This window comes from Anomaloglossus baeobatrachus, chromosome 2, assembly GCF_048569485.1.
Source record: "Anomaloglossus baeobatrachus isolate aAnoBae1 chromosome 2, aAnoBae1.hap1, whole genome shotgun sequence".
Classification (NCBI taxonomy): domain Eukaryota; kingdom Metazoa; phylum Chordata; class Amphibia; order Anura; family Aromobatidae; genus Anomaloglossus; species Anomaloglossus baeobatrachus.
This window is the reverse complement of record NC_134354.1, coordinates 355,151,072-355,160,291: the sequence shown is the minus strand read 5'-3', so window position 1 is coordinate 355,160,291 and position 9,220 is coordinate 355,151,072. Positions and strand designations below refer to the sequence as shown.

The following is a 9,220-nucleotide window of genomic DNA, read 5'->3' as shown; positions in this document are numbered from 1 at the left end:
CAGGACTGCATGCAGAAGTTTTTTGCCCACCAAAAAAATGACGTGGGCTTCGCCATATTTTTCTATGCTAGCCAGGTACAGCTGGCAGCCACGGGCTGCCTCCAACCCCCAGTTGCCTATTTGTACCCGGCTGGGAACCAAAAATATAGGGAAGCCCGTTTTTTTTAATTATTTCACTTATTTCATGAAATAATTAAAAAACAAATGACGTGGGCTTCGCCCTATTTTTGTGTCCAGCCGGGTACAACTAGGCAGCTGGGGATTGGAATCCGCAGCACAGGTTAGCCCGAGGTTTGTGGGCGCCTCTGCTGCGGATTTCAGTCCGCAGCCGTCCCAGAAAATGGCGCTCTCATAGAAGCGCCATCATCTGGCGCTGTATCCAACTCTTCCAACAGCCCTGGAGCCGGGTGGCTTGTTGGGTAATCATGAGTTAATACTGGCTTTGTTTTACCAGCCAGTATTAAGCCAGAGATTCTTAATGTCAGGCACGTTTGACCCGGCCATTAAGAATCTCCAATAAAGGGTTAAAAAAAGACACCACACAGAGAAAAAATACTTTAATAGAAATAAATACACAGACACATTAGAGACTCCATCTTTATTACCCCCTGTCAGCCCTCCACGATCCTGCTCTTCTGTCTTCTTTCTTTCTAGTGTAGTAGTAGTGACGATTGTAGTGAGGGGCATCACTTGGGGCTGGGGAACCTCCATCCTAACTACAATGCTCACTACAATCGGGAAGCAGCGTGCAGCCTTCACTCCGTGAGTGATCACTGCTGGCTGCTAGCGGTAACAGCGGTAACGCTGACAGACGCGTTACCATAGCAACGGTGCTCCCGGAGCCGCGGTTAGCGGTGACGTCACCGCTAACTGCGTTGCTATGGCAACGGTGATCTCCGTTAATGACCGGCTGTGTCAGCCGGTCCCTAACGGAACGGGGAGTCGACCGTGTGCTAGAGCATGTCGCCGGTACACGGCGATACACATATGTGCACCGTGTACCGGAGAGATGCACTCGCAGGTCCTACATGACGTGTCATAGTCATGTGACCAGTCTGTAGCCAATGAGATAATAGCCACGTGACTGGTCACATGGCTATTTTGACGTCACGATAGGTCCTGCTTCTCTGCTGGCAGTGCAGGTCACCGGGAGGATTCAGCGATCATCGGATGGAATAGCGGCAGGAGACAGAGTGCAGAAGGGATCGCGAGGACCGGTAAGTGTTATGGCAATGTTTATTAACTGTTTGTGTACATTTATAATGCATTTTTATGTGTTTGTGATTGCCTCCCATTATAGCCTATACGTTCGAGTTCGGTTCGTCGAACGTTCGACGAACCGAACTCGAACGGGACCCCCGTTCGGCGAACCGGCCTCGAGCCGAACCGGGACCGGTTCGCTCATCTCTAATCACCAAGAGAACTACGATTTTGGGTTTCTTTTTTATTGACCATTTTAGCAGAAAACATAATTACATATTATAAAAATCCTGTTTGTTTCAAAATATATAGTTCCATTAAATACAAAAGCAAACGACTAAACTATGTAGAAAAAAGTAACACATTCAAAGTAAACTTCCATTTAAGCAAAATCCCTTTGTAGGAATAAAACTGGTAAAATATGTAATAAAAATTGTAAATGTTTCATTAACCAAAAATAGTTTCCTTCAGCAATAAAAAGGCCCCGTCAGTCACAATTCTGCTCTGCTAGCCAATACACAGTAACTTTCCATCAGGTTTCATAGAGTAGTGGTCATCACGTCTGCCTAACACGCAGAAGGTCCTGCGTTCAATCCCCAGTAAAACCAATCTGTTCTTGGTGTTGAAATAATACCCAATTAAACTACAATATATGAAGTTCTTGGCTTTGTTGCCAAATGATGGGATGTTTTGGCTTCCATCACCAACAGAGCTAGGAATTTGTTTGTTTTTTTCCCTGGCGGTCAAAACTCGTCTCTAATTGCCATTACTTTGCAGTCTTTCAAAGGTTTCATAGTGTAGTGGATATCGCGTCTGCTTTACACGCAGAAGGTCCTGGGTTCAATCCCCAGTGAAACCCATGTGTTCTTGGTGTTGAAATAATACCCTATCAACCTGCAATATATAAAGTTCTTGGCTTTGTTGCCGAATAAAGGGATGTTTTAGCTTCCATCACCAACAGAGCTACAAATTTTTTTTTTCCCCTGGCGGTCAAAACTCGTCTCTAATTGCCATTACTTTGCAGGATTTCAAAGGTTTCATAGTGTAGTGGTCGTCACGTCTGCTTCACTTGCAGAAGGTCCTGGGTTCAATCCACAATGAAACCAATCTGTCTTTGGTGTTAAAGTAATTTCCTTTCGACTTGTAATATGTGAAATTCTTGGTTTTGTTGCCAAATGACAATAAATTTTGGCTTCCATCACAAAGAGAACTACGATTTTGGGTTTCTTTTTTATTGACCATTTTAGCAGAAAACATAATCCCATATTATAAAAATCCTATTTGTTTTAAAATATATAGTTCCCATAAATACAAAAGCAAACGACTAAACTATGTAGAAAAAAGTAACACATTCAATGTAAACTTCAATATAAGCAAAATCCCTTTGTAGGAATAAAACTGGTAAAATATATAATAAAAATTGTAAATGTTTCATTAACCAAAAATACTTTCCTTCAGCAATAAAAAGGCCCCGTCAGTCACAATTCTGCTCTGCTAGCCAATACACAATAACTTTCCATCAGGTTTCATAGTGTAGTGCTCATCACGTCTGCTTAACACGCAGAAGGTCCTAGGTTGAATCCCCAGTAAAACCTATCTGTTCATGGTGTTGAAATAAAACCCTATCAACCTTCAATATATGAAGTTCTTGGCTTTGCTGCCGAATGACGGGATGTTTTGGCTTCCATCACCAACAGAGCTACGAATTTGTTATTTTTTTCCCTGGCGGTCAAAACTCGTCTCTAATTGCCATTACTTTGCAGTCTTTCAAAGGTTTCATAGTGTAATGCTCATCATGTCTGCTTAACTCGCTGAAGGTCCTAGGTTGAATCCCCAGTGAAACCCATGTGTTCTTGGTGTTGAAATAATACCCTATCATCCTGCAATATATGAAGTTTTTGGCTTTGTTGCCGAATGATGGGATGTTTTGGCTTCCATCACTAACAGAGCTACGAATTTGTTTTTTTTTCCCTGGCGGTCAAAACTCGTCTCTAATTGCCATTACTTTGCAGTCTTTTGAAGGTTTCATGGTGTAGTGGAAATCACATCTGCTTTATACGCAGAAGGTCCTGGGTTCAATCCCCAGTGAATCCCATGTGTTCTTGATGTTGAAACAATACCCTATCAACCTGCAATATATAAAGTTCTTGGCTTTGTTGCCGAATAACGGGATATTTTAGCTTCCATCACCAACAGAGCTACGAATTTGTTTCTTTTCCCCTGGCGGTCAAAACTCGTCTCTAATTGCCATTACTTTGCAGGATTTCAAAGGTTTCATAGTGTAGTGGTCATCACGTCTGCTTCACTTGCAGAAGGTCCTGGGTTCAATTCCCAGTGAAATCAATCTGTTTTTGGTGTTGAAGTATTTTCCTATCGACTTGTAATATATGAAATTCTGGGTTTCGTTGCCAAATGACAATACATTTTGGCTTCCATCACCAAGAGAACTACGATTTTGGGTTTCTTTTTTATTGACCATTTTAGCAGAAAACATAATCCCATATTATAAAAATCCTATTTGTTTTAAAATATATAGTTCCCATAAATACAAAAGCAAACGACTAAACTATGTAGAAAAAAGTAACACATTCAATGTATACTTCAATTTAAGCAAACTCCCTTTGTAGGAATAAAACTGGTAAAAAATATAATAAAAATTGTAAATGTTTCATTAACCAAAAATACTTTCTTTCAGCAATAAAAAGGCCCCATCAGTCACAATTCTGCTCTGCTAGCCAATACACAGTAACTTTTCATCAGGTTTCATAGTGTAGTGGTCATCACGTTTGCTTAACACGCAGAAGGTCCTGGGTTCAATCCCCAGTGAAACCAATCTGTTCTTAGTGTTGAAATAATACGCTATCCAACTACAATATATGAAGTTCTCGGCTTTGTTGCCGAATAACGGGATGTTTTGGCTTCCATCACAAACAGAACTACAAATTATTATTTTATTTTCCCTGGCGGTCAATACTCATCTCTAAATGCCATTACTTTGCAGGATTATATAGGTTTCATAATGGAGTGGTCATCACGTCTACTTCACACGCATAAGATCCTGGGTTCAATCCCCAGTAAAAACAAGCTATTTTCGCTGTTGAAGTAATTTGCTATCAACCTGTAATATATGAAATTCTTGGTTTTGTTGCCAACTGATAATATATTTTGGCTTCCATCACCAAGAGAACTACGATTTTGGGTTTCTTTTTTATTAACCATTTTAGCAGAAAACATAATCCCATATTATAAAAATCCTGACCCGTTGACCCGTCTCCCGACGAAGCTAAACGCGAAACACGTGTTGGGACGTCGGTCCCCATGTGGTTACCCCGGTGGTGCAGTGATCTGAATTGATTTGAGGAGGTTAGTTGAGCTGCTTGTATTTAGGAAATATTTGTACATATTGTTTGTATATTCGTTTCCACAATTTGTGCTGCAGCCTTACTCTTGGTTAATAGTCACCCCTCATAAACCCTCCAAGATCACGGCTGAGGAAGTTTCCTCTTTACACTCTGGGACATGTGGGGTTCTTTCCACTTCAGCACCGCTCCCTCTTGTCCATATGTATTTATATATTTTTGTACCCCACAGCACTTTAATAAAATATTTAATATTTTCATAATTTTGCTTGTATGGGCTCTTTACTAAGTGAATTTAAAGACTCTGTTCCTCTTGGTTCTCATCATATATGAGTTGTTGCTAATGATTTGATTTTGTGATTTTTCGTTCACCTGCATGTCTCATTTTAGCAGAAAACATAATCCCATATTATAAAAATCCTATTTGTTTTAAAATATATAGTTCCCATAAATACAAAAACAAACGACTAAACTATGTAGAAAAAAGTAACACATTCAATGTAAACTTCAATTTAAGCAAAATCCCTTTGTAGGAATAAAACTGGTAAAATATATAATAAAAATTGTAAATGTTTCATTAACCAAAAATACTTTTATTCAGCAATAAAAAGGCCCCGTCAGTCACAATTCTGCTCTGCTAGCCAACACACAGTAACTTTCCATCAGGTTTCATAGAGTAGTGGTCATCACGTCTGCTTAACACGCAGAAGGTCCTGCGTTAAATCCCCAGTAAAACCAAGCTGTTCTTGGTGTTGGAATAATACCCAATTAAACTACAATAAATGAATTTATTGGCTTTGATGCCGAATGATGGGATGTTTTGGCTTCCATCACCAACAGAGCTACGAATTTTTTTTTTTTTCCCTTGCGGTCAAAACTCGTCTCTAATTGCCATTACTTTGCAGGCATTCAAAGGTTTCATAGTGTAGTGGAAATCATGTCTGCTTTATACGCAGAAGGTCCTGGGTTCAATCCCTAGAGAAACCCATGTGTTCTTGGTGCTGAAATAATATCCTATCAATCTGCAATATATAAAGTTCTTGGCTTTGTTGCCGAATAACGGGATGTTTTAGCTTCCATCACCAACAGAGCTACGAATTTGTTTTTTTTCCCCTGGCGGTCAAAATTCGTCTCTCATTGCCATTACTTTGCAGGGTTTCAAAGGTTTCATAGTGTAGTGGTCATCATGTCTGCTTCACGTGCAGAAGGTCCTGGGTTCAATCCGCAGTGAAACCAATCTGTTTTTGGTGTTGAAGTAATTTCCTATCGACTTGTAATATGTGAAATTCTTGCTTTCGTTTCCAAATGACAATACATTTTGGCTTCCATCACAAAGAGAACTACGATTTTGGGTTTCTTTTTTATTAACCATTTTAGCAGAAAACATAATCCCATATTATAAAAATCCTGACCCGTTGACCCGTCTCCCGACGAAGCTAAACGCGAAACACGTGTTGGGACGTCGGTCCCCACTTGGTTACCTCAGTGGTGCAGTGATCTGAATTGATTTGAGGAAGTGAGTTGAGTTGCTTATATTTAGGAAATATTTGTACATATTGTTTGTATATTCGTTTCCACAATTTGTGCTGCAGCTTTACTCTTGGTTAATAGTCACCCCTCATAAACCCTCCAAGATCACAGCTGAGGAAGATTCCTTTTTTCACTCTGGGACATGTAGGGTTCTTTCCCCTTCAGCACCGCTCCCTCTGGTCCATATGTATTTATATATTTTTGTACCCAACAGCACTTTAATAAAATATTTAATATTTTCATAATTTTGCTTGTATGGGCTCTTTACTAAGTGAATTTAAAGACTCTGTTCCTCTTGGTTCTCATCATATATGAGTTCTTGCTAATGATTTGATTTTGTGATTTTCCGTTCGCCTGCATGTCTCATTTTAGCAGAAAACATAATCCCATATTATAAAAATCCTATTTGTTTTAAAATATATAGTTCCCATAAATACAAAAAAAAACCGACTAAACTATGTAGAAAAAAGTAACACATTTAATGTAAACTTCAATTTAAGCAAAATCCCTTTGTAGGAATAAAACTGGTAAAATATATAATAAAAATTGTAAATGTTTCATTAACCAAAAATACTTTCCTCCAGCAATAAAAAGGCCCCGTCAGTCACAATTCTGCTTTGCTAGCCAATACACAGTAACTTTCCATCAGGTTTAATAGTGTAGTGCTCATCACGTCTGCTTAACACGCAGAAGGTCCTAGGTTGAATCCCCAGTAAAACCTATCTGTTCATGGTGTTGAAATAAAACTCTATCAACCTGCAATATATGAAGTTCGTGGCTTTGTTGCCGAATGACGGGATGTTTTGGCTTCCATCACCAACAGAGCTACGAATTTGTTTTTTTTCCCCTGGCGGTGAAAACTCGTCACTAATTGCCATTACTTTGCAGAACTTCAAAGGTTTCATAGTGTAGAGGTCATCACGTCTGCTTCATACGCAGAAGGTCCTGGGTTCAATCCCCAGTAAAAACAAGCCGTTTTCGCTGTTGAAGTAATTTGCTATTAACATTTAATATATAAAATTCTTGGTTTTGTTGCCAACTGAGAATATATTTTGGCTTCCATCACCAAGAGAACTACGATTTTGGGTTTCTTTTTTATTGACCATTTTAGCAGAAAACATAATCCCATATTATAAAAATCCTGTTTGTTTCAAAATATATAGTTCCTTTAAATACAAAAGCAAACGACTAAACTATGTAGAAAAAAGTAACACATTCAATGTAAACTTCCATTTAAGCAAAATCCCTTTGTAGGAATAAAACTGGTAAAATATGTAATAAAAATTGTAAATGTTTCATTAACCAAAAATACTTTCCTTCAGCAATAAAAAGGCCCCGTCAGTCACAATTTTGCTCTGCTAGCCAATACACAGTAACTTTCCATCAGGTTTCATAGTGTAGTGCTCATCACGTCTGCTTAACACGCAGAAGGTCCTAGGTTGAATCCCCAGTAAAACCTATCTGTTCATGGTGTTGAAATAAAACCCTACCAACCTGCAATATATGAAGTTCTTGGCTTTGCTGCCGAATGACGGGATGTTTTGGCTTCCATCACCAACAGAGGTACGAATTTTTTTTTTTTTCCCCTGGCGGTGAAAACTCATCTCTAATTGCCATAGCTTTGTAGGATTTCAAAGGTTTCATAGTGTAGAGGTCATCACGTATGCTTCATACGCAGAAGGTCCTGGGTTCAAACCCAGTGAAACCAATCCATTTTTGGTGTTATCGACTTGTAATATATGAAATTCTTGGTTTTGTTGCCAACTGATAATATATTTTGGCTTCCATCACCAAGAGAACTACGATTTTGGGTTTCTTTTTTATTGACCATTTTAGCAGAAAACATAATCCCATATTATAAAAATCCTGTTTGTTTCAAAATATATAGTTCCTTTAAATACAAAAGCAAACAACTAAACTATGTAGAAAAAAGTAACTCATTCAATGTAAACTTCCATTTAAGCAAAATCCCTTTGTAGGAATAAAACTGGTAAAATATGTAATAAAAATTGTAAATGTTTCATTAATAGTGATAAGCGAGTATGCTTGTTACTATTCGGTACTCGCACGAGTATCACTGTACTCGGGCTACTCGGCGGGTACCGAGTAATTTTGCAATACTCGTGCTGTACTCGTGGTCTTCATCTTTGCATGTTGGCGCTCTTTTGAGAGCCAGCCCTCATGCAGGGATTGGCTGGCAGACCACTGCAATGCCACAGCCCTGTTAGTTGTGGAATTGCAGTGATTGGCCGGCCTGCACAGCGTGACCGAGCCTTTATAAGGGCGGGCGCGCTGTGCTCTGCACACAGCCATCTCATATTCCCTGCTTTCCACGCCCACAGGCGCCTATGATTGGTTGCAGTGAGACACGCCCCCACGCTGAGTGACAGGTGTCTCACTGCACCCAATCACAGCAGTCGGTGGGCGTGTCTATACTGTGCAGTAAAATAAATAAATAAATAATTAAAAAAAAACGGCGTGCGGTCCCCCCCAATTTTAATACCAGCCAGATAAAGCCATACAGCTGAAGGCTGGTATTCTCAGGATGGGGACCCCACGTTATGGGGAGCCCCCCACCCTAACAATATCAGTCAGCAGCCGCCCAGAATTGCCGCATACATTAGATGCGACAGTTCTGGGACTGTACCCGGCTCTTCCCGATTTACCCTAGTGCGTTGGCAAATCGGGGTAATAAGGAGTTAATGGCAGCCCATAGCTGCCACTAAATCCTAGATTAATCATGTCAGGCGTCTCCCCGAGATTCCTTCCATGATTAATCTGTAAATTACAGTTAAAAAACACACCCGAAAAAATCCTTTATTAGAAATAAAAAACAATAACAAAGTCCCTCATCACCAATTTATTAACCCCGACAAACCTTCCATGTCCGGCGTAATCCACAGTCCTCCAGCGTCGCGTCCAGCTCTGCTACATTCAGGTGACAGGAGCTGCAGAATACACCGCCGCTTCTGTCAGCTTCACACAGCAACTGAGGTGAGTAGCGCCATCAGCTGCTGTCAGTCAGGTAACTCACGGCCACCGCTGGATCCAGCGGTGCCGCGATTAACCTCAGTGACAGCAGCTGATCGCTATACTCACCTCAGTTGCTGCATGGAGTTGACCGGAGCGGC

General features: G+C 40.2%; 3 non-coding genes across 3 annotated transcripts; all 3 read left to right on the top strand.

Moving 5' to 3' along the window:
- Positions 1 to 1,986: 1,986 nt before the first annotated feature.
- TRNAV-UAC (transfer RNA valine (anticodon UAC)) lies at positions 1,987 to 2,059 on the top strand. The gene has a single exon. It is a non-coding gene; the product is annotated as a tRNA-Val (tRNA).
- A 1,162-nt stretch (positions 2,060 to 3,221) lies between these two features.
- Positions 3,222 to 3,294, top strand: TRNAI-UAU (transfer RNA isoleucine (anticodon UAU)). Its single transcript has one exon. It is a non-coding gene; the product is annotated as a tRNA-Ile (tRNA).
- Positions 3,295 to 3,959: 665 nt separating this feature from the next.
- TRNAV-AAC (transfer RNA valine (anticodon AAC)) lies at positions 3,960 to 4,032 on the top strand. Its single transcript has one exon. It is a non-coding gene; the product is annotated as a tRNA-Val (tRNA).
- Positions 4,033 to 9,220: the final 5,188 nt, after the last annotated feature.